This window comes from Sus scrofa, chromosome 3, assembly GCF_054392235.1.
Source record: "Sus scrofa isolate SSC_HxYL_T2T_F1_AM1 chromosome 3, Sscrofa_HxYL_maternal_Yorkshire_Landrace_v2.0, whole genome shotgun sequence".
Lineage (NCBI taxonomy): Eukaryota > Metazoa > Chordata > Mammalia > Artiodactyla > Suidae > Sus > Sus scrofa.
Genome location: NC_139385.1, coordinates 89,776,369 through 89,799,675, shown reverse-complemented (window position 1 = coordinate 89,799,675; position 23,307 = coordinate 89,776,369). Strand labels below are relative to the sequence as shown.

Here is a 23,307-nt window from a genome sequence, read left to right as displayed (position 1 = left end):
AAGAAAGACAAATACAAAATGATATCACTTAAAAGTGGAATCTAAAATATGACATAAATAAACTTATCTATAAAACAAAAAAATTCACAGACATAGGGAACAGACTTGTGGTTGTCAAGGGGGAGAAGGAGTGGAGGGGGGAATGGAATGGGAGTTTGGGATTAGCAGGTGCAATTTATTATATATAGAATGGATAAACAACGTCTTACTGTACAGCACAGGGAATTATATTCAATATTCTATGATAAACCATAATGGAAATGGATAAATATCTATACAACTGGATCACTTTGCTGTTCAGCAGAAATTAACCCAACAGTGTAAATCTACTACACATCAATAACATAAATTTTTTTAAAATAATATTTACAACATAGAGTTATCATGAAGTTATAATAATACAGGTAAAGAACCCCCACTTCAAAAAAAAAAAAAAACTGGAGTTCCCGTCGTGGCGCAGTGGTTAACGAATCCGACTAGGAACCATGAGGTCGCGGGTTCGGTCCCTGCCCTTGTTCAGTGGGTTAACGATCCGGCGTTGCCGTGAGCTGTGGTGTAGGTTGCAGACGCGGCTCGGATCCCGCGTTGCTGTGGCTCTGGCGTAGGCCGGTGGCTACAGCTCCGATTCAACCCCTAGCCTGGGAACCTCCATATGCCGCAGAAGCGGCCCAAGAAATAGCAACAACAACAACAACAAAAAAGACAAAAAGACTAAAAAAAAAAAAAAAAAAAAAACAAACAAACCTAATCCCTTTTGGATCACTGAACTCGCAGGGGGTTTACCTCTCTCTCCAGTTCTTGGCTCTTCTGCTAAGTGCCAAAGCAGAAACAAACATGCACAAAGAGACAAACGGCAAAAAAAAAAACCCCAAAAAAACAGTCTCAGAAGTCTTCACATTGAAGCCATTTCATTAGGTAACAATTTTAAAAGCCCTAAACAAGTGGAGACTAGGATGGCACATAGATGACTTACTCTTTTCAATATTAATAACAGTCTAAGGGAAGTTGTGATGAAGTCTGGAATTAACACTGCTAACTCTAACATGAATATCTGATCTATTACCACCACTGGGCTTAAAGATATTCAATAGTCTCAGTCATATTGTATAATCACAGGTCAGTTTTGCAAGGATTAAAGAAGACAAAGGCCTAAAATCAAGGAGTTCCAGCAGAGAGGAAGGAAGTGAGGCTTCCTGCAGCCGAAACTACTCATCCAAAGGGAAAACGGAGTAGATGAAGTGAAAGGTGTTTCTCAGAGATGGCCCCAAAGCAGCTTCTGTTTGTCTTAAAGCCTTAGGCTGGGTCTGTCTTTTAGGATATTATGACCCACAGTGACTCAAGAGAATTAACTACCAAACCCGGGCCAGAAACACTCATCTATCCCCAATATGGAAGGTCACTGAGTCATGCTACCTGGGTTTTGCCTCACTGTCCACCTCTGGAAGGCAGCCGAGGCTATCTGACTAGGGATTTCTACCTGGGGCAGTGAGGGGCAGTCCAGGTGAGCTCTGGGGCTTCAGTACAAACTGGCCATAGGGTATCACCAGGGCAATTCTAGGGTCATCCCTAGAACCACCCTTGGCTCTCAGGGTGCTGTAAGTCAGTGAGGCTGGGCTGTGAGATGTCCTGTCCTCCTTAAAGAAGAGTCTTCTCCATGTTGCTATTGCTTCATCCCTGCTGCTAAAAATCTGGCCCATGCTTATTACGTTTCATTTGGGCCAGAACTGAAAGCAATTCCCATCTCACAGGCCAATTCCAATTAATTTGTGGTGGCTACTGGAGCCCTACATTGAAAAGGGTTTTGAGCTTAGCAGGAAAGAGTGTGATTGACCATTAATGATGATTGCCATGGGCACAGGAGGGAAACTGCAGCAGGCACTCTGAGCTAGACCATTACCTTAGCCTTCTAAGGGGTATGCTCATCTCCATTTTCTTCCAGAAAAAGATTAACTTTCTAGAAGAGTATTGGACAACATCCTATCCAAAAATTTCAAGCCTACTCCACTTTAGCAACTCAGACCTGTTCTACCTGCCATCTATCTATATCATAATCTATTTATCATCTCTCTGTTTCTCTAAAAAATCACACCCACCCTTTATTCTTTTAGCTTCATCACCCCTCTTCTCCGAGTTCATATGCTCCGAGTTCATATGCTCATCTCTACTCTTTTCTCCTAGCCCATCACTGACCCCTAATCTCTCCTGCACCTTTGCTCTCCCTCTTTTAGGTTCTTCTCCCCACTTCTGGTCCCTTCCCTGCAGCCTAGAAACACAGTCAAGTCTCTTCTTTCTTAAAATAAAACTCTCTCTCCCCAGCCTGCCTGCCACGATCCTTCTCCCTCACAGTCAAGTTCCTGGAAAACTCCACTCCTTTGTGATCCTGTCCATGCACCTGTTTAACCTGTCCATATACCTGTCTTACCCATCCTCCTTGCAGCAGACCCTGTCACTTTTCTTGTCATTCCAGATACCAGGCCTTCCTAGTTCTCCTCTTCTTCTGTCGATTAGTCCTCCTCAAGCCCTATCCTTGAAATGAAGGGGTGGCCTGGAGATTTGAAAGCTGGTCTGTTACAACACAAAAGGCTGGTCCTGTAAGAACCATGCCATGTTCTAGCCCTTTTGGAGCTTGAGATAAAGAGGATGGAGAAGGTACCATTGTTTCCAACAGAGGGAGAAGTGTGAAGAACATTCACATTCTACAAATTCCTAATCTACACTGCTATTTCTGTAGCATCCTCTTTAGCTCTAGCTAAAGAATGTGAAAAATGTAAATTTCCTGTTTGAACAGGATACCTGTATTTAACTGCAAGTACTGTCATGAAAAGGGTACCTACATACCTGCTCACAGTGAGGGCAGTAACCGGAAATAGCCTGCCCGCTTGGTTCAGGAGCTGGAAGGAACATCCAAGCGATCTCTGGAGTTTTTCTCAAAGAGTGTTGCGAGAAATGTTTTTATAGTATTTTCTTAGCCTCTTTGCTGAAAACTCCATCTTGTCCTTCCTTACTTTGTCCCGTCTTCCTGCTTGAGAAACAGTCACAGGGATGGTAAATGACTTAAGCTTAAGAACAAAGACCTAAAGGCATGGGTTATTCGCGAGATCAGCTGAATGAGGACATAATACATTGGTCTAGGCACGCAGGACCTGTGCAGATTGGAACACCATTTGTACAAGCATGATATGTCCTCTAAAGAATAAGAGAAAGAGGAACCTCACAGCCAAGTGGTTTATGAGTGGTCGTTAGCAGAATATGCATTAGCAAAGAGAACCAAGGTGCAAACCTAGGCACACAGGGTTGCTGCAAATAGGCATGCCTTTTGCGGAAGCACAGTGAGGATTCTCTGAAATGCTATGCACAGATAGCTAACTCAAATGCTAATGATTCTTAAATGCCTAAAGTTTAGAGTAAAAGTTTAACCATCTACCAGCTAAGTGACTTTTAAAATAATAAAAGAACTTATAAAATAATAAAAAAAAAAACCCTATATCCTGCACCTTTTCACCTGACCTAACCCTCAAGAGCACAATAAAAGCAGTGTGGTTTCTTGAGGCAGGGCTCTTGGTCCCTGAGACCTTGAGTCCCCCAGTTCCCACCTTTACTTAAGATAAATGTCTCTGTGTCTTGTTTTATGTTAACCGTTTTTTCCTTAAGTTCTGCAGCACCCGTTCTTCAGCCCCATCCTGCTGAGCTGGTTTCGGCGAAAGAGGATCTGAAGGAGAAGGAAGGCCTTTCTCCAAGTCCTGGACTTTAGGATTAGGACCTCTACATAAAACAGAATTAAAAAGAAGAGACCCCTAAATTCCTTGATTAGATGGACAACTTGCCCTGAGTGGGACGGGTTGGGTTCAGGGTTCCCAAAAGTGTGTGAGAATCAACCCTGGCCCCCTTCCCAACTGGTCTGGTTGGGACTGGTCTCTGGTTCATCAGACAGAGCAAGATGTTTGATACGAGCGACATAAGCTTCCTGAGGCCCATGGGGAGGCTTGCCTTGAAACAGGGCCACGAAGCTCAGACCTGGGACAGGAACAGCCCAAGCAGCCTCTATGAGCTCTGGTGAACATTGACATCCTGGGAAACCAGGTGGTGCCTGAAATCAAATACCTCTTTGTAACCTAGACTCTTAATTTCTTTCCCTGTGGCTGGTAAGGCCTAGGAAATAAGCTCCCTTTGAAAATGAAGCCCAGAGGTAAACAACTGAGAAGCTCACCAACCGGCTGGAGAAGTTCCACTTCCTCTGCAGAGAGTGGGTTTTGGAATAATAATGCTCTATTTCATAAGCTGCATTCCAGTTTCAAGATCCCAGTGACTGTAACCATTCATCTCCATAAACAATTAGTGTCTCAAAGTCCTCTTCAGGGCAAAGAGGTTCTTGTGTCTACCTTGTACTCTCTCTGGGGGGAGTTTGGATAAGGCTGTGCCATAGTGAGGTGGGTCCGAAGATGTGAAAATATAATCCGACCCACCATTTGAGAAACCAGAATGCTAATTTACTAAAGTGCTTAGTCACTTTTAGCCACTGATTGCCTTCTCTATGATTGGGCCCAGTATGAATCTGAGTGAGTCATCTACTGGGACAGGGCATATACAGGAGAAAACAGCAGGACTTTTTTTTTTTTTTTTTTTTTTTTTAACCAATCTCAGACTTATTGGCTAATGAATTTGGCATCTGAGCAGTATTCCTGGTACCTCATCATTTCAAATATATATATATTCAAATATATATATATATACACATATATATATATAAAGTGAAATAGCCTTGGGAAATAACACTTCGACTGTTTGTGTAAAAGATCAACAGTGGTAGTTTACCTGGTAGTTTTCTCAGCATGTGAATCCTGAGGGGTTTCCTTTTTCTAACTTAGTGGTAAAGCTTATTCCAGTGTTCAGCCTGTGGGCACAGTGACCCCTTTTCCTCACTTTCCAGCCCCCACTGTAGTTAGGGAATACAAATGGAGATGGCAGGAAAGCATTTGGGAGAGCTGCCTACCCAAAATGAAACCAACTCAATTCCAGATGAGTTGGCTCCATTTTGAATGGGACTTCCTTGTTATTCTTTCTTCCTTTGAAATTGGTTTTCATTACCCACTGTTTCCCTAAAGTGGATGAAAACTGAAAACTGTGGGTACTACATTTTAATTGTAGCGGGTACTATTCTAACAATTAGGAATTTAACTAATGTTTTTAGAAAACTCAACTTTCTGGCGTATATATGGAGAAAACACGAATTCCAAAAGATACATGAACCCCAATGTTCACTGCAGCACTATTTACAATAGTTAAGACGTGGAAACAACCTAAATGTCCATCAACAGAGGACTGGATAAAGAAAATGTGTCATATATATATATATGAATATGTGTGTGTGTGTGTACATGTATATATGTATTATGTGTGTATATATATATATATATATATATAAAATACTATTCAGTCATAAAAAAAGAATGAAATAATGCCATTCACAGAAACATGGATGGACCTAGAGATTATCATACCAAGTGAAATGAGTCAGACAGAAAAAGACAAATACCATGTGATATCGTTTATAGGTAGAATCTATATATATCTCTATCTATCTCCCTATATATATCTATATAGATATATAAATGAACTTATTTCCAAAGCAGAATGAGACTCACAGACATAGATAATAAATTTATGCTCACTTAAGGGAAAAGGGGGTAAGAGAAGGTTAAATTAGGAGGTTGGGACTAACATATACATATATAATATAATATACATATTATACATATAAATGTTGGGAATTATACTCAATATTTTATAATAACCTATAAGGGGAAAGAGTCTGGGTAAGACTATACATGTGTGTATGAGTATGTATACCTAAATCGCTGTGCTGTATGCCTTTAACACGATATTGTGAGTCGACTATACCTCAATAAAAGAAAAAAAAAGAAAAACAACTTTCTTAATTTTTAGAAGGACAGAACATAAATGCACCTCCTGCCACTAAATGGTCAAAGGTGAAACCATATTGACCCATCAACATGTGAATGTTTAAAATCTGTCTAGTTCAATTCTTTCCGATACTTCAAACTTTCAGGAATGTAAAACTAATTTAAAAAACACACTTCAAAAAATGTTTCAACTCAGTTCCTTGGAGGAGGAGTAAGAGAGCTGATAATCATCTGATCAGATCTTCTATTTCCTTTAGAACTCACAGAATACTTCTGACCTTTCCAATCCTACCATACTTGCTTGTGTTCTAGACATCAGGGTGTTAGATTAGTCTTGTCTGTACATTTCACTGTCAGTTAAGCAGGGTAGGAAGACTGAGGGAACTCTGAAACCAGAATTGCCTGTTCTTCTTATTTGGTTCCATAATGTGTAACATAAACAGAATTAGTACTTATTGCTTCTTAGGATTTAAGTTAAAACTCTGAAGCAGAGTGGACCTTGAAAAGAGTCATGTGGTTATAAATGGATCCCAGTAGCTATTGCCTTTGCTCTTATTAACGACTTCAATTCCCATTTTTGCTTCCGAAGATTATTAAAGTACTGATTCCCACTCCTACTTGAATTGACTCCCTTGACTATATTTTGACTGTTATATGAATAATACTCCTCTTTGGGTGGAATGGGCCCGAGGCTGTGAGTTACACTCAAGACACAGCTAGAAGATGCAGACTGTATCCCTATGCAGATGGGCACCTGGGCTGTTCAGGAGCATGGAGAATGGATGGGGCGTGGTTGGTTAGGAGAGCAGTTGAGAGGCTACTGCAGTCATCCAGGTGACAGAAGACGGTGACCCAAACCAGGCTGGTGACAGCGGAGTGAGGGGACGGCTTCTTGAATATATTTTAGTGGTAGAAATAACAGGTCTTGTCACTGGGATGGATTTAAGGAGTGAGGTAAAGTGAGGGGTCAATAAGAACTCTCAGGTTTCGGCTTAAGCAACAAGTGGAAAATGAAGCCATTTACTCAAAGAGGGGAAGTCTGGAAGAAAACAAATACATGTGAAGAAATCCAAACTTCTGAAGTGGATGTAATAAGTTTGACTTACCTGAGCTAGAACCCATGGAAATAGACAGAAGAAACAGAGCACAGAGAAGTGTGGGTCGGAGGTAGGGATGTAGATGTTATCAGCATTAGTCTTTGCTGATTTGGGGGGTTTGTTTTGTTTTGTTTTGCACCTGCCCAATTTCCATTCATCCTTCAGGTGTCAGCTTTCTCAGCGAGGCTTTCCCCCCCCACCCCCGTCCCCAGTATACATCGCTATGAATTAGGTGCTTTACTGGGCTCTCTCTCAAATAAAATTTTTCCTTAGAGGTGCTTATTATGGTTAGAAATTAAGATTTATGCTTGCTTGTTCTTTAGGGAGGAATCTCAGCCCACACCAAGATGCTCTAGAAAAAAAAAAAAAAAAAAAGATTTTACTTTTCTATAATGGAATCATTTGGGCCCTAAATTAAAAACAAAAACCAAACAAACAAAAAGAATGCAAAGAAAAAAAAAGAAAAGAGGGCCTGGAGGGGCGTGCAGACAGAATGACACATTTATGGGTCAAATAGAAGAGGAAGCTGGCTCAAGCCGCCAAGAAGGAGCTGGGAAGAAAACAGTCTGGGATGTAAGGGGAGACAAGGACTGAGGGAGTGACACTGTATCAAATTCTGCTGAGAAGTAGGATGGAAAGACTGAAGTGACTACTGGATTTATATCGTGGTGGGCATGGGGTCCTTTGTAAGAGCAGTTTGGGTGAAGCAGTGTGGACTGAAGGCAAGTTGCAGTGAGGAAATAACAACTGGAAAGGAGGAGTGAGAAATAATACATAAGGACTATTGTTCTAAGACGTTTTACTGCTGGCAGGGAGAAAACTAGGGCAGTGGCTAGAAAGGTATGTGGGGTGGAGGAGGTAGCTCTGGGCGATACTGAAGCATATCCATGTGTACATGACGACAATGGATTGAAGGGGGATAGGGAGAAATAATAGCAGAAGGAATTAGAGAAGAATAAAGAAAGAAGAGGAAGGGAGCAAGCAGGTAGGAAGGTGGTGACACAGAGAATGGAGCCAAGTCTTTGAAGGCCATGGCCAAGGGCAGCCCATGCCATGCCCACAGGGTGGAGAGGCGAGGTCAGCTGCTGCTCCTGGAGGGGGACGCCATCGCTGGCTAAGTGGTTAGTCAGTCTGTCGGCAGCCAGACCCTGGCCCCTGGCCAACCACATATTGGAGCAAAGTAAGAGTCTTCTGGCAGGCGTCTTTGAAGAGGAAGGATGGTGTGGGCGAGTGCTGAGCAGTGGGAGGGCAGCCAGGACCAGCTTAAGAAGGAGTAAACTCAGCGGGAGCCTGCAGGGGAAGGGCTATGGGGTGCCATCCTAGCATCCCCTTTCTTTCTCTCACCCACACAGCCTGCAACCAAAGGGGTGGGGTACAATTGCACTCATTTCTCTTACCACCTCTCAACTCTGCCACTCCAAGGGGGACCGCCCCTGCAGCCGCCTGAACCTGCCACAGGAGCAGATGGGCACCACTCCCAGCTGCCTGGGCAGGCGAGCCAGGGAGACACGGCAGCCCCACGCTGACCTCGCCTTTGTGATGGAGAGTCTGAAGCATAGGGACAGGGGATGGTCCTGGCTGCCTGGCGGGAGGCCTGGGCTGGCTGAGTCACAGAACCACACAGAGGAGCAGACTTGGGCTCCCGGACTGCAAGAGCCCGGAGAGAACATCTGCTACAACACACAAAGCCTTTCAGTGTCCCCACTCGCCTCAGACGAGGGCTTGTCAAACTTCAATAACATGCAAGAGAATCATCAAGAGATTGTGTTAAAATGCAAATTCTGAGTCCACAGTGCTGGGGTGGGGCCTGAGAGTCAGCATTCCTAACAAGTTGCAGGGTGATGCCGACATGGATGCTGTTTTGAAGAGCAAGGCTTGAGAGGCCTGATGGGGTTAGGACCTCTCTTCCATGGAAAATACACATCAGCTTATATGCACAGACTCTTCACACCATGTGGGCGTCACGTAGACCCTTGAGGCTTGTGGTCTGACCCCTGGGGACAGTGACTCCTGCCCTACATGATTATTGCCAGATTGTTGCCCTTCCCCCAATTCCACTCCAGAAGGTCTCAGAATTGAGAGGATTATTAGAATGACCTGGACCCCTGTTAAAAATGCAGATACCCTGCCCCCTTCCTCATTCCCAGTGAACGGATTCAGTAGGTCTGGGGCAGGGTGCAGGAATACATGTTTTTATCAAGTTCCCCAGGTGAGTCTGATCCAGGTATTTTCACTGAACACACCTGAGAAGCACTAAATACACTCACTTAGGTTCATGTTTTCCCAGGAATATGTGTACTGAAGTCTGAAAATCTCAGGACTGGAAGGAATAAAGATATGATTGAGGAAGTTTAAGTGCTTAGGTTGGTATTTTTGCTCAAGAGATACCCTGAAACACTCAAATCACCCCAGAGTGATTACTGTGACGGCCCGCTCCACTGATCCTACCTTTCATCTGAGGGGTTGCTGGTCCCCAGGGAGGCGAGAGCTATTTTTCAAGCATTGGTGGTGGATTTGAAGAGGCTGATCAGGTTCCCCAGAGGACCAGGGACACCTCCTTCCTAGCTGCTCTGTTCTCCCTTTGTGGGAAGGTTCTGGGGTCTTTCAGACACTTTCAAGTCATAGGACAAATCTTTCTTCTGCTAATGGAGAAGGCAGGAATCTCATTCCATTATCCAGGGACTTGAGCAATGTCACATTAATTTGCTTTCTTTACATCTGATTCTACATCTCTGGCCCACTGGGCTGGCAGGAAATTTGAGCTCAGCCATTAATGGAGATTTTAATGCCTCTAGGGTGGTGTGAAGATCCCCAAGGATCCTCAGATGTTTAGCCCACGCTGGTCCCCTTTCAAGGCCCCTTCAATTCAATGACTTTGATCAGAACCGTTGTTCTATACTCGGATCTTTGTGGAGGCTGGGAACACCATGCTTCAGATGCAGCCTCCTCAGTTCATCACTCCCCTCAGGGAATCCTGCTCATTTCCCTGGACTCTGTGAGAGAGAAGGCCTGGGTCAACATAACCTCCAGGGCGCATGGAACCATCACCTTCTGGCCTTGGGAATCTCCCAACTCCACTCTAGGCTTCTGCCTTGTTTTCCTTCCCCTTCTGCACAAACTCAGAAGCAGCTCGGGCTTTCAAAAAACAAAAGCCAGAAAGAGAAGTTGTCTGTAATATAAACCGTTTTTGAAGAAGTATAAAATTTTCAGAAAATTTAAAAGCATGACTCATGTAAATATAAACTGAGCACATGTCAAAGACTGCATTCAACTCCAATTTATGAGAGAACTGGTAAGACATTAAAACTGGTCCAAAGAGCATTTGAGAAGCTTGAAGCTGTACACAACTTAGTAGATTGCTGGGTTAGATAAAAAACTGGTTAATGTCCAACAGGGTCATAAACTGTGACTCTGGGAGTTTTCTGTTCTGCTGGACAGAAATTATTTGAGTCTCTACCCCCCAAAAATCTGCAAGTTAACCTCACCCCTATAGAGCTGTAAAATTGCCTTAGTAGAAAATCAAGTCCAGTACTACACTTAACACCTAGTACTACTTTCTCTTGCCTGTTTACAAGTTTTGGAATATTTTTCTGGCAGAAAAAAACTCAAAGGACCCAGCTACCTTCTTGGAATTTGGGAGGAAAAAAAATAACAAGAACAAACCTCAAAATAACATCTCAACTATCCCATCACCGAAATACATGACCCCCATTAATACAACCCCATTCTAATGCTGACAAAATATCTATGTCTTTGCTCTGTCTCATCAAAGGAGCTCCCCCACCCTGACTCCCGACAGGGGAGGAAGATGATAAGGACCCAAAACTTCCTCCTGCACCATATTAAACACTCTAGTGGAGACACAGTGCTCTTATCCTGTCCCTGAGGCACATGGGTAGATTCTTTTGAACACTGCTTGAAAATGCACAAAAACAGAGGACAGAGGGAAAATCCACACTTATTTCATTAGTATGATATGTTAGGCCCTTGTTCCACTGTCAAAATCTGCTCTCTAAATCAGCTTGCCGTCTGCCCAAAGCCTGGCTATGCCATAAGATGTCAGAGAAAAGAGTTGGTTGCACTGGGACAAATCACACGTGTGGCTGCACACTGTTACACAAAGGGGAGCAGCCAAAGAAATGCACCTGCAGGGAGAATTTTCTGCCTTAAGTCAACCTCAGTGGTCTCTCCCACTACCCCAGGTCTCGCTTTGTGCACGTGGGCCACAGAGAAAACCTGCTTCCTGTGAGCAGATAGTGTTTCTTTTCTTAGTTCTTGGGTTGCGCCTTTGAGGCTCCACAGCTGTGCTGCTCCCCTTCCCTGCTTGCTCTGCCCCATTTTTTCTTTGTTTCATATGAAACTCATCAGCAAGTCAGTCTTTGGGCAGGAGTTGATGTAGCCTCTGGCAGGAATCCGGAGTGGGAGATCAGAGAGACCATGAGAAAAATGTCAAGCACTGCTCTGACCGGATGGGAGGAAGGTGGGTCTCACAGCAGAAAAACTGTTTTCATCTCAGTCTTTTCGATGTGAGAGCCAAAGTTACACAAAGAGATTAGGGAAATGAGTTAACCCCCAAGCCTAAAAATACTCAGCTGGCCAGATTCCCTAGTGGTTTCTCATCTGAAATATTGCTTTATCCCTTTAGAGAGTTATGGTTCTAAAATGTTAGCAATGCACCAGAATCATGGCTTGTTAAAACAGTATCCTGAACCCCACCCCCAGAGTTTTTCATTTGGTGACCCATGAATTTGCATTTTTTAACAAGTTCTCAAGGGTTGCTGCTGCTCCGGGCTACACACTTTGAGAATCACTGCTCTACAGCTATACTTCCCAAACTTAAATATGTACACGAATCCCCCAGAGACTCTCCTTCAAATGCAGATTCTGAGTCAGCGTGTCTGGGGTGAGATTCTGCATTTCTAGGCAGTTTCCAGATGATGCCTATTCTGCTGGTCTTCAGACCACACGTTGAGCAACAAGTCTAAAGAAGTGGTTCTCAACCCTGGCTGCATATTAGAAACATCTGGAGGAGTCTTGAAAAATACCCCCCCCCCCCCACAGGCAACACTCAACCAATGAAATCAGAATTCCTGGGAGTGAGGTCCAGGCATCAATAGCTTTTAAAGCTTCTCAAATGAATGCAACGTGCAGCCAAAATTAAAAACTATTGTTTTAGAACCAGTGCATACTTTATGTTTTTTGTTTGTTTTTGCTTTTTTAGGGCCGCACCCACGGCACATGGAATTTCCCAGGCTAGAGGTCGAATTGGAGCTGTAGCTACTGGCCTATGCCACAGCCACAGCAAGGCCAGAACTGAGCTGCGTCTGTGACCTACACCACAGCTCATGGCAACACCGGATCCTTAACCCGCTGAGTGAGGCCAGAGATCAAACCTTCGTCCTCATGGATCCTAGTCAGATTTCTTTCCGCTGCGCTACGGTGGGAACTCCCAGTGCATATTTTAAATGTATGGGATGTTTTGCAAAATACCTATTCTTGAGTCACGATGCCTAATACCTTTCTAACTGGTTTCCCCAATCTGTTCCCAAACATCAACCAGCACACACACATACATACTCCTTTAAAATCTTCAATAGTTTCTCTTTCATCTTAGGATAAAAACAAATGTCATCAGAATTTCTGGACATAGGGCCTGCGGTCGTTATGATAGAAAATACCTCCTGTGATTCAAAAGTGCAGCCAAAATCGAGAACTTCTCTAGACAGCCTCTAAAGAGCCTACCTGCTCTTTCGCCTTTGCCCATAAAATGTGGCCTGCCCATCCAAGCATGTAGAAACCTGCCCTGGGCAGCAGCCTCTGGTTGCTGACCCTCCCATTTGCCTGCTTAGCTTGCTATTTCCCACTTTGATCGCTGTCAGTTTGACTTTTTTCATTTGTTCTTTGCCTCTCCAGAGCTGCCTTGAGGCTCCTCCATGATCTGCTCAATATAGGCTCCTCCTCTCTGGGTTTTGAGCTACTCCACAATCTCCCATACCCTGACTTGGATTTTGGCTCTGCACAGTCCTGTCTTGGCATCATCTCCCCCACCATCCCCTAATACTGGTCACCTACTTGGCCTCGTATCCTCCAGGTCAAGTATGTAGACTTGCTGGAAATATTTACCAGGGGCCTCCAAGGTGCCAGGCATTGTGCCGGGTGAGGGCAGCCATATGAAGCAAAACAGATCCAGTCACTGCTCTTGGGGAACTTCACGTTCTGGTGTGGGAGGCAGTGATCAGACAAATGTAAAGTTGCCATCTGTGAACAAAGACAGTTTTAATCTTCCTTCCCAATCTGTACACCTTTTATTTCCTTTTCTTGCATGATTACATTTATGAGGACTTTCTGTGTAATGTTGAAAAGTAGTGGTAAGAGGGGACATCCTTGCCTAGTACCTGATCTTAGTGGAAAGCATCTATTTCTTACCATTAAGCATGATGTTAACTGTGGGGTTTTTGTAGATAGTCTTTATCAAGTTTAGGAAGTTACAGTTTTTTTAAAAAAGCACATCAGTTTGGGGAGCTCTCTGGTGGCTCAGTGGATCCAGTGTTGTCACTGCAATGGCATGGATTTGATACCTGGCCTGGGAACTTCCACATGCCATAGATGTGACCAAAAAATAAATAAATAAATACAGTTATTTCTTTTTTTTTTCTTTTTGTGGCCATACCTGCAACATATGGAAGTACCCTGGCTAGGAATCAGAGACAGCCACAGCAACACCAGATCCAAGCAGCGTCTGTGACCTACACCACCAACATTGGATCCTTAACCCACTGAGTGAGGCCAGGGATTGAACTCGCATCCTCATGGAGACTACATTGGGTCCTTAACCTGCTGAGCCACAGCGGAAACTCCTATTAGTTATTTCTGTTAGTATTTTCCTTCCCTTGGCTTAGGCTGTTCTCAATGGGCCTAGTGCAAGAGGGGTTCTTGTCTATTCTTGGTATTCCAGGACCTGCCTATATTCTTTGGGAATATACCCCATAGGTAAGAAGGTCTGGAGTTTCCTGCTGAACCATGAAGTCCTTTGGGACAGTCTATGTATAAAATCCAAAAGAATGGACCAACAAACTCCTGGAACTAATTAGTGAGTACAGCAAGTTTGCAGAATACAAGGTTAATATACAAAAGGCAACTGTTTTCCTATACACTAACCATGAACAAGTAGAATTTGAAATTAAAAACAATATCACCTACATTAGAAAAACTCCCCAAAAAGAAAATCTTAAGTATAAACCTCACAAAATACCTACTAGATCTATCCACAAAACTCTGATGAATGAAATCAAAGAAGAGCTAAGTAAGTGGAGAGATATTCTATGTTCATAGATAGAAAGACAATATTGTCACTATGTCAGTCCTTCCCAATTTGATCTATAGATTCAATGTAATCCTAACCAGAGTCTTGCAGAGAAAGCCAGCCTATATGGAGAATGGAGAAGACAAGCAGAGCAGAAAGGAGATGAGAGGTATCACGGTTTCAGTGAGAGAGAGAAAGAGAAAGAGAGAAACATTACTTCTACTTTCTAAAAACTGACTCCTAAGGAGATTTCCCCTCTTTCCTTATAATACTAATTTTTAAAAATTTCCTTTAAGTGGGGAGTTCCCGTCGTGGCGCAGTGGTTAACGAATCCGACTAGGAACCATGAGGTTGCAGGTTCGATCCCTGCCCTTGCTCAGTGGGTTAACGATCCGGGATCCGGCATTGCCGTGAGCTGTGGTGTAGGTTGCAGTCGCGGCTCGGATCCCGTGTTGCTATGGCTCTGGCGTAGGCCGGTGGCTACAGCTCCGATTAGACCCCTAGCCAGGGAACCTCCATATGCCGCGGGAGCAGCCCAAGAAATAGCCAAAAAAAAAAAAAAAAAAAAAATTTCCTTTAAGTGTGTTTCAGTATCTTGTAAGCAAAGAGTCTTTAACCAAATCAAGCAGAAATCAGAGCTTCAGCGATGATGCCAATGACATTAGCCCAAAGGAAAACCTAAAGAAAGCTACGAGGATTAAAGGTGGTAGAAGTCACACAGCATCTGTGGCAGGTTTTGCCCCTCCTTGCTAAAGGACTATTTAAGTTACTTGGTTTCCAGAAACATTCATTTAGTCAAAGAATTTCAGAGAGGAACAAACAAGGTCTGGCAAGGAGATACTGCATTCCTGGGACGCTGCGTATCACTTCAATTTATAGGTAACCTGCGGAGAGATTTTATAATCTTGGATTACAGTGAAAGTTTAATAACCAAGATGAGAAAATTGCCCAGGAATAATGGCTCTCAATCCTCACAACTTCTTATTAGTGACGTACTTTTAGATGATTCTTATGCTATGCAATCATTCTTTACTTCCTGTAGTCATCCATCCATCCATCCATTGATTGTATAAATATTTATACCTATTAAGTAACAGGCATTGGGAATACCAAAGGAAATACGACATACTATCTGTCCTCAAGAGCAGTGAGCACTGCTCATTTACAGAATTTTTGCAGCTTATAATTATATGTATTTGTAGGATTCTTTGTTTAACCTCTCTTCCTCACTTTATTAGTTTTATAAAGATGGGAATCATGTCTCTTTTTTTGTTCATTCTTGTATTCTAGCACCTGGCAGAGTTCCTGGCACATAATCAGCACTTGATACATATATGGCGAACAAATAATGAATAAAGGGCTTCAGCCTTTTCAAGACTTAGAATAGTCTTTCCTCTGTTTCTACTTAACCCTTATCATAACCTATGCCATAAAAGGAGATTTTTATGGGAGAATCAGACAATACTACATTTTGAAAGCAAGGTGACTAATGTCCCACAGTGCTTGAAAATTGCAAGCTCTGTGACAGGTGCCTGAGCTAACAACCTGGTGACAAGAATTCTCCCTTGTAATGTGGATCCTTGGCGTCTAGGGACCCTTCCTTTCCTGGTAGCTCTCCGATTAAAACTGCTCAGGAGCGAGGGCACAGGGAATGCAGCAGATGCTCTGACCTTGAGGAAATGGACTGTGGGAGGCAGCGCGGATGTGAGAAATGCCCATCTCTACACTGGCAACAGGAGGTAGGGAAAGAGGACAAGGGATTTCTTGTACAGCTGTGCAAGTTGTGCCCTCAGAAAACACCCAGCCAAGTAGGTAAGTGGGGGCTGAAATGGAGCCAGGCTCTTCTCCCTGACAGTGAACCTGGCAAGAGTCTGTGTCAAAGGGGCCCCAAGGAGGAAGCAGCCCAGTGAGGAAGCCTCTCATTTTTAGGAAGACTGACAAAGTAATGAGGGAGGGTGTGGAAGGAACGTGCGTTTAGCATTTAGTCAGAAAGCAGCGAGATGGGGTGTTGCCACCTCATTCTGTGAACCACCGATTGCCCCCTTACAACCACCCCCCTGTACCTGCTCCAGCACATCCAGTTCTCAGAGTGATAAGGGCCCTCTCTTAGTAAGAGCAGGGAGATTTGTAAGAGGAAACCTGAAACCGAAACTGTCAGCAAGAGGAAAAGAGCCATGCTGTTTCCCTGAAGATGAAGGGGGAATGGGAGAGCCAGCAAGGGAGCTGCTAGGCTGCGGGCCCAGGTCTCTGTCCTGACTGGCAGGAGTAGAAGGCTTCCTTTCCCCAAATGTGGCTAGGCTCTGTCGACACTGGAAAGAATTTATGTACACAGCCTAAAAGAAAAACAGTTTAGTACCAAATAGCTTTTTTTTAAAAAAATTTACTCACACCCATCCCTATTCTGCTCTTTATGGTGCATGGAAACTCCAGGGCTATTTCTAGCTGGAGATGCAGGGGTGCTGATGAGCAGTGGGGTTTCTGAAGCTGATTACTGATAGGCCCGAGCTGTTGCCACCCCGCAGAGGTGCTAGGGACAGACAGCTTAACTGCACATGGCCAGCACATGGTGAGTGGGAGGAAGGACGTCTGGCTGGTTCTAGGGGGAGGAGAGGGAGATGGAAGCAGTTCTGAAACTAACTGCCTTTGGGGAGCAGTAAGCTGAAGACAATGTAGTTCTGTGTGCCTCCAACACCACCTTCCTTCCAGAAAGAAAGAATGAAAACTCTAGGCATATCAGGGCAGCTTCTGTGATAGTTTCCCTTGCTTCCAATCTAGAATGTCACTGCAGGGGGCCAAGATGCAATTCTTTCATTATCTTAGCCATGTGACCCTAACCTCTCTGCAACTCATCTTTAAAATGAGGAGAATCCTAGGGGTAGCATGCCTGGAGTATTCTATCTTGGCAGGGACATCCCCTGCGTGGTCATGGTTCTAAATGTTCATTTTTTTTTTTTTTTTGAGCAGGCCAGTCATTCAAAAACCCAGGACCCTGTTAACTCTTGTTCATCCTTTCCTAGGAGAGTATTCATTGTTTTTCTTCATTTTTATATTTTATCTTAATTGAAAGCTGGCAGTTTTTGCACACTCAAAGACAGGAAGAAATATTAGTTATGTTACATGTGTTATGTTACCTACACCGCAAAATCTATATGGTGCCTTGTTTTCAACAATTGAAGTATTTTTGCCCTCTAGGGTGTAGGGTATTGGACATTGCCCCCCTTCACAGCCATGTCTAAAGTGATATTAACTTGTACATTGAAATGATTTTTGTGAGAATTAAGCATCTGAATACTTAGCGGCATGACTGGCATATAAGTGTGAAGAAAAAAAAGTGGTTTTGGTGGCAGGTATGTGTTTTTAAACACCCCACTTTGGTACAAAAATTACCCAGTTACTTTCCAAATCAAATGACATCTTACCCTGGGCCTCTGCTTTCTACATCTTATTCATTATTGGGGCTAAAAATATTCTCAAGTTATGAGAAGGCCTGACGAACCTCACACAGAACAGAGCTGTCCAGGAGGCCCTCTGGCCACTAGCCCTCACCAGTCATTCACCGATGCGTCCACTGTTGTGTTCACTATCTGAGCACCCAGAGGGGGCTGCTCTGCTGCTTCCACTCTGTGCATAAGTTCATAGTGTTTGCAGGGAGTGGAAGCCCCAACTCCTAGCACCCAGGTCCCGCCGCCTTCCCAGCCCCCCTGCCCCCTTTCCCACCTAGCTATTCTCCTCTGATTCTGAGACACCTGGAGAGAACGAGACTCTCTCCAGGTGACTGCAAAGAAGCAGGGACTCTATTCCCTGAATGCCCCTAAGACTCCTGGAGCCCAAACCATCATTCTCTTCTTGGGCTCAGGTACTGTCTTCTTTTCTGAGAAGGGAGGAGGGGGCCAGACAGGGCTGCTTCAGCCTCTACTCCTCCTAACACCAGGTAATCTCCCTCCAATGGGGTCATTTCTTTCTTAATTCACCTTTTTACTCCATTATCATTACTAGTTTTGAACAGGATTTATCATCTTATCACAGGAATTTGGGACTCTTTTGTCATATTTTTATTTTGAAAGTTATGAGCACTCTCAGAATCCCATTCATTCTGATAGGCAAATGAGGATCTCAACCCATAGAGCAGAAATTAGCTCAGGTCCATTGAAAAACAGAGGTCTGTCTTCTAATTCTTTGTTCCCCATTCCCTTCAAGGTAGCACAGTGATGTAAATTCTCTGTGAAATATCCTCTGCTTACCATTCTCTGTTAGAGAACTTTCCCAAGTCATCTGTGAGTTATTTCTCTTAACTGTGCTGTGTACTGGGGAGAGAGTGTGAGTCTGTAGAGAGTGATTATCTTCCTTTCAAGAAAAGATGGTTTGCCTGGGATTTTTCTGCAGAAGCAGCCAGCAACACAACCCTCTGGCCTACAAGTAAAACATCTGACTTTCTTACCAATGTGGTTAAATCTTCTGTTTTCTTACTCAGGAAGAGTTTGCTGAAAATTGACATTGTAGTTGCTGGCTGGGATCACAGCTCTGCAAATTATTTCTAATGGCATGTAGTTTTTCTAAAAGGAGTCAAGCAAGGTCAGCACAATGGGTTATTTGTCTGATAGCCTCTGGGTTAATGGTCATTTTTGTTTGCTTTGAGGAGGGAAAAGAAAGGAAGATAAAGACTGCAGTTCAGAAAAGTTTTGCTATTGGCTATTATCAGAGATGTTTCAGAACTTTTCCATCCATAAAGGAAAAATTAATGAAATAGAGGCAAACTTGACAGCCAGCTCTTAACAGGTGTATTTCTATTATTATTAAAAGTCATCAGAATGTTGAAGACGTAGATGTGCCCTAGATGACAATTCATACAAGTAAGGAAGCCCAAAAGGAAAAGAATGGTAATTAGCCCAGACAGACATGGTCAATGATAGAAAGTCATAACATCTCATCACAGACTTTCCAAAGCTCTGGTTCGTTTGTAAACCTGGGAGAGTTCAGAAGGATTTCAGCTAATAAACACACAAGTGGAAGCCCTTGACTCACTCCAAACACTTAAGAACTCCTGGATAAAACAAAATCAAAGTGTTTTTAATATATAAGTAGGCATGAAGTCAAGAAAGGAAAATTGTAGAAGCAAAAAGAGAACTCAAAGTCAGAGGTGAATGGAAATTGTACTGTGTATGAAGTGAGATCTAATTTCGTATTATGTATAGAATGTGGAAACCCAAGTTTTGACACTAATGTTAAAAACATGTCTTGACCTTGATGTAAAAATATGACTTTACTAAAAGGTTAAGTTAAGGGAGTTCCCTGGTGATCTAGTGGTTAAGATTTGGCTCTTTTACCACTGTGGCCCTGTTCAATCTCTCGTGTGGGAACTAAGATCGAACATCAAGCTGCTGCATATGGCAGCCAAAAAAAAGATAGGTTGAAAAGGCCCCTGATGAAAAATAAGTCAGGCTCAAGGATAAGAAGATTCTCTATCATGAAGATCAATTTGCTCAAGTTTATCTGTAGTTTCAATCAAAATTCTAATGGGAATATTTTGTGGATGTTCTGTAGAAAAATCCCAGCAGAACAAAGGGCCAGAAAGAGGAGAGGTAATCCTGAAGAGGGAGAAGTAGAAGAAGGAAGGAGAGGACTTGCCCCCAGGTGGCAGGAAATGACTATAAAACTCCAGCAATGAAGACTTGGGGGAGGGGAGAATTGATGGAGTTGGAATAGACAAAGAGACCATTCCAACAGAATGGAAGAGAGCTCAGAAATAAACTCACTGTATGAGAACAACTTGACTCATAACAATCATTACAGAAAAGTAAAGAAAGGAATGGGATGATCAAAAAAGGAGCTGGGACAAATAAATTTAAAACGGATTAAAGACTCGAATGTAAGACTTGAAACCATAAAACTTCTAGAAGAAGACATAGTTTGCTCTTTGACATAAGTCTTAGCAATACTTTTTTTGGATCTATCTCCTCAGGCAAGGGAAACAAAAGCAAAAAGAAACAAATGGGACTACATCAAATTCAAAAGCTTCGGCAAAGCCAAGGAAACTATCAACAAAACGAAAAGACAGCCTACTGAATGGGAGAGAAATTTGCAAAACAATATCTGACAAAATATCCAAAATATACAAAGAACTCATTCAACTCAATATCAAAAACAAAACGAAATTCAATAAAAAACGGACAGAGGACCCAAGCAGACATTTTTCTAAAGAAGATACGCAGATGGTCAACAGGCACATGAGAAGATGCTCAGTATCACTAATCATCAGGAAATGCCAATCAAAAGCACACTGAGATATCACCTCACATTTGTTAAAATGGCTGTTGCCAAAAAAGACAACACATAACAAGTTCCGGTGAGAATGTGGAGAAAGGGGAACCCTCATGCGCTGTCTCTGTGGGACTGTAAATTGGTTCAGCCACTGTGGAAAACAATATGGAGGTTCCTCAAAAAATTAAAAATAGAACTACCATATGATACAATAATTCCATTACTGCATATTTATCCAAAGAAAATGAAAACACTACTTTAAAAAGATATATGCACCCTTATGTTCATTGCAGCATTATTTGCAATAGCCAAAATACGAAAGCAGTGTAAGTGCTCATCAGTAGATGAATGAATAAAGAAGATGTGGTATATATAGGTATATGCATATATAGTTACACACACATACATATACACACACACGTTTGTGTACACACACACATATACATATAATGGAATACTACTCAGCCATAAACAAGAATAAAATCTTGCCATTTGTAACAATATGGATGGATCTAGAGGGTATTATGCTAAGTTAGAGAAGACAAATGCTTCACAAGTTCACTTATATGTGGAATCTAGAAAATAAAACAAATGAACAAATGTAAACAGAGTCATAGCACATAGAATAAAACAGTTGGTTGCTAGAGAAGGAGGTAGGGGAAAACAAATAGGTGAGGAAGATTAAGAGGTACGTACTTTAGTTGCAAAATAGATAAGTCAGAGGCATGAGATATATATTGTGAAGTATGTAGTTGATGGTTATATAATAGCTTTGTATGACAGATGGTAACTAGAATTATTGTGGTGATCATTTTGAAATGTACAGAAATATCTAATCACTATTTTGTATACCAGGAACTAACACAGTGCTGTAGTTCAATAATACTTCTAAAACAGACTCAGAAAAAGAGATCAGATTTGTGGTTACTAGAGGTGGGAGGTGGGGGAGAGGGAATTAAATGAAGGTACTCAAAAGGCACAAATATCTAGTTATAAGACAAATAAGTACTAGGTATGTGATGTACAACATGATAAATATAATTAACATTGCTGGAGTTCCTGTTGTGGCTCAGTGGGTTAAGAATCCAATGCTGTCTCTGTCAGGATGTGAGTTCCACTCAGTGGGTTAAAGATGAGGCATTACCACAAGCTGTGGATGCGGCTCAGATCCTGCCTTGCCATGGCTGTGGTGCAGGCTGGCAGCTATGGCTCCAATTCCACCCCTAGCCTGAGAACTTCCATATGCTGTGGGTGTGACTATAAAAAGAAAAAATAATAATAACTATTAACCCTGTAGTATGTTATATATGAAAGTTGTTGAGAGTAACTCCTAAGAGTCCTATCACAAGGAAAAATTTTATTTTTTTCTATTTCTTTACTTTTGTATTTATATGAAATAATGGATGGTCACTAAACTTGTGATTATCATCTCTATGTATGTAAGTCAAATCATTACACTGTACTCCTTAAATTTGTACAGCGCTGTATGTCAATTATATCCCAACAACACTAGGAGAAAAGAAAATGTTTTAAATGGAGCTAGGACAATTGGATAACATACCAAAAAAAAAAAAAAAAAAAAAAAAGGAGAAAGTGAATTCCTACCACATGGAATACATAGAAATCAATTCTAAGTAGATTTAAAAGGCAGAACACACATTATATTTAAAATGTAGAATATTCTTATGAACATTGAGTAAGGAAAATTTTCATAACCCACAAAATGTGTAAAAATATTCATAATTTGACCACATAAAAATGTATTTATCATAGCATGTCAGTGAAAGAGTTAAAAACAAAATATAAAATGAGAGAAGATATTTGAAAGAAACATAATTAGCAAAAGATTAGCATTTTGAATATATCAAGAATCTCTGAATTAATAAGAAAAAAGACAAGGTTGATGGGATACCTTATGTGTTTGAATGGTCTAGGAGGAGGCTGAAACAACCGCCTGAGGTTTGGGATCAAATGAGTAATCCATTCCTAGAAAACTAAGCAATTGAGAAAAATAATTATTGATTCCACAGAAATCGAAAACTGTTGCAGGAAAAGAAAAGTATCCTTAATACATTACATGGCCCAGCAATCAAAGATGTTTACTTAATCACAACAATCTAAACACTGAATCAATCTAATTAAATTGAGACTATAACCACTAGAAGGATGGAATATGGGCCAGGGTGGGTAACTGCTGCAGCATAAGGGTGAAAGAGAATGAAGCCCTTATTTTCCATAGCGGGATTGCAATATGATGTCAACTACCAAAACAAACTAATGAGCAGACAAGAAACAACAACACAAATGTGTTGTTTAGAAATAGAGCAGTGCATCCCAAACAATCCACTGAAAGAGCTGCAAGTGACTTCTCTGAGGAGGAGAACACAGGATCCCCTTATAAGAGGCTTTGCCTCTTTTAAAAATGAGCACATATAACTTTATAACAATAAAAACTGGCTCCGTGACTGACAAATCATAACAAAGGACCACGTGAAAGTCTAAGAATAAAAAAATTAAGCCATTGAAATTAAAGACTCCAGAGACGGATTCAACTGAGGAATAGATATAGCTCCCTCTGGAGTTTTTTGGTTTAACCGACAAAAGTAGGGAAATTAGGATGAGAGTGTGTAGAGCAAGGGTCTTAATCAGGAAACTGAGGCCGGCTGAGCAGAGTGCAGGTGAGTCTAAGCCATTTACCCCTGCCTGGCCCTCTCTTTCTTCTCTACAG

At 42.2% G+C, this 23,307-nt stretch overlaps 1 long non-coding RNA gene across 3 annotated transcripts in view; it reads right to left on the bottom strand.

Moving 5' to 3' along the window:
* The window catches only part of LOC146404767 (uncharacterized), a 166,730-nt gene that overhangs the window by 21,158 nt on the left and 122,265 nt on the right, over positions 1–23,307 (bottom strand). The window contains exons 4-7 of one of the 3 annotated variants that reach the window (XR_014841811.1): positions 13,142–13,276; positions 6,676–7,370; positions 3,594–3,762; positions 2,839–3,019 (exon numbers count right to left, since the gene is read on the bottom strand). The exons of the other annotated variants lie outside the window; for them this stretch is intronic. This is a non-coding gene — a long non-coding RNA (uncharacterized LOC146404767). The remainder of the gene's footprint in view (positions 1–2,838; positions 3,020–3,593; positions 3,763–6,675; positions 7,371–13,141; positions 13,277–23,307) is intronic. 3 annotated transcript variants of the gene reach the window in all.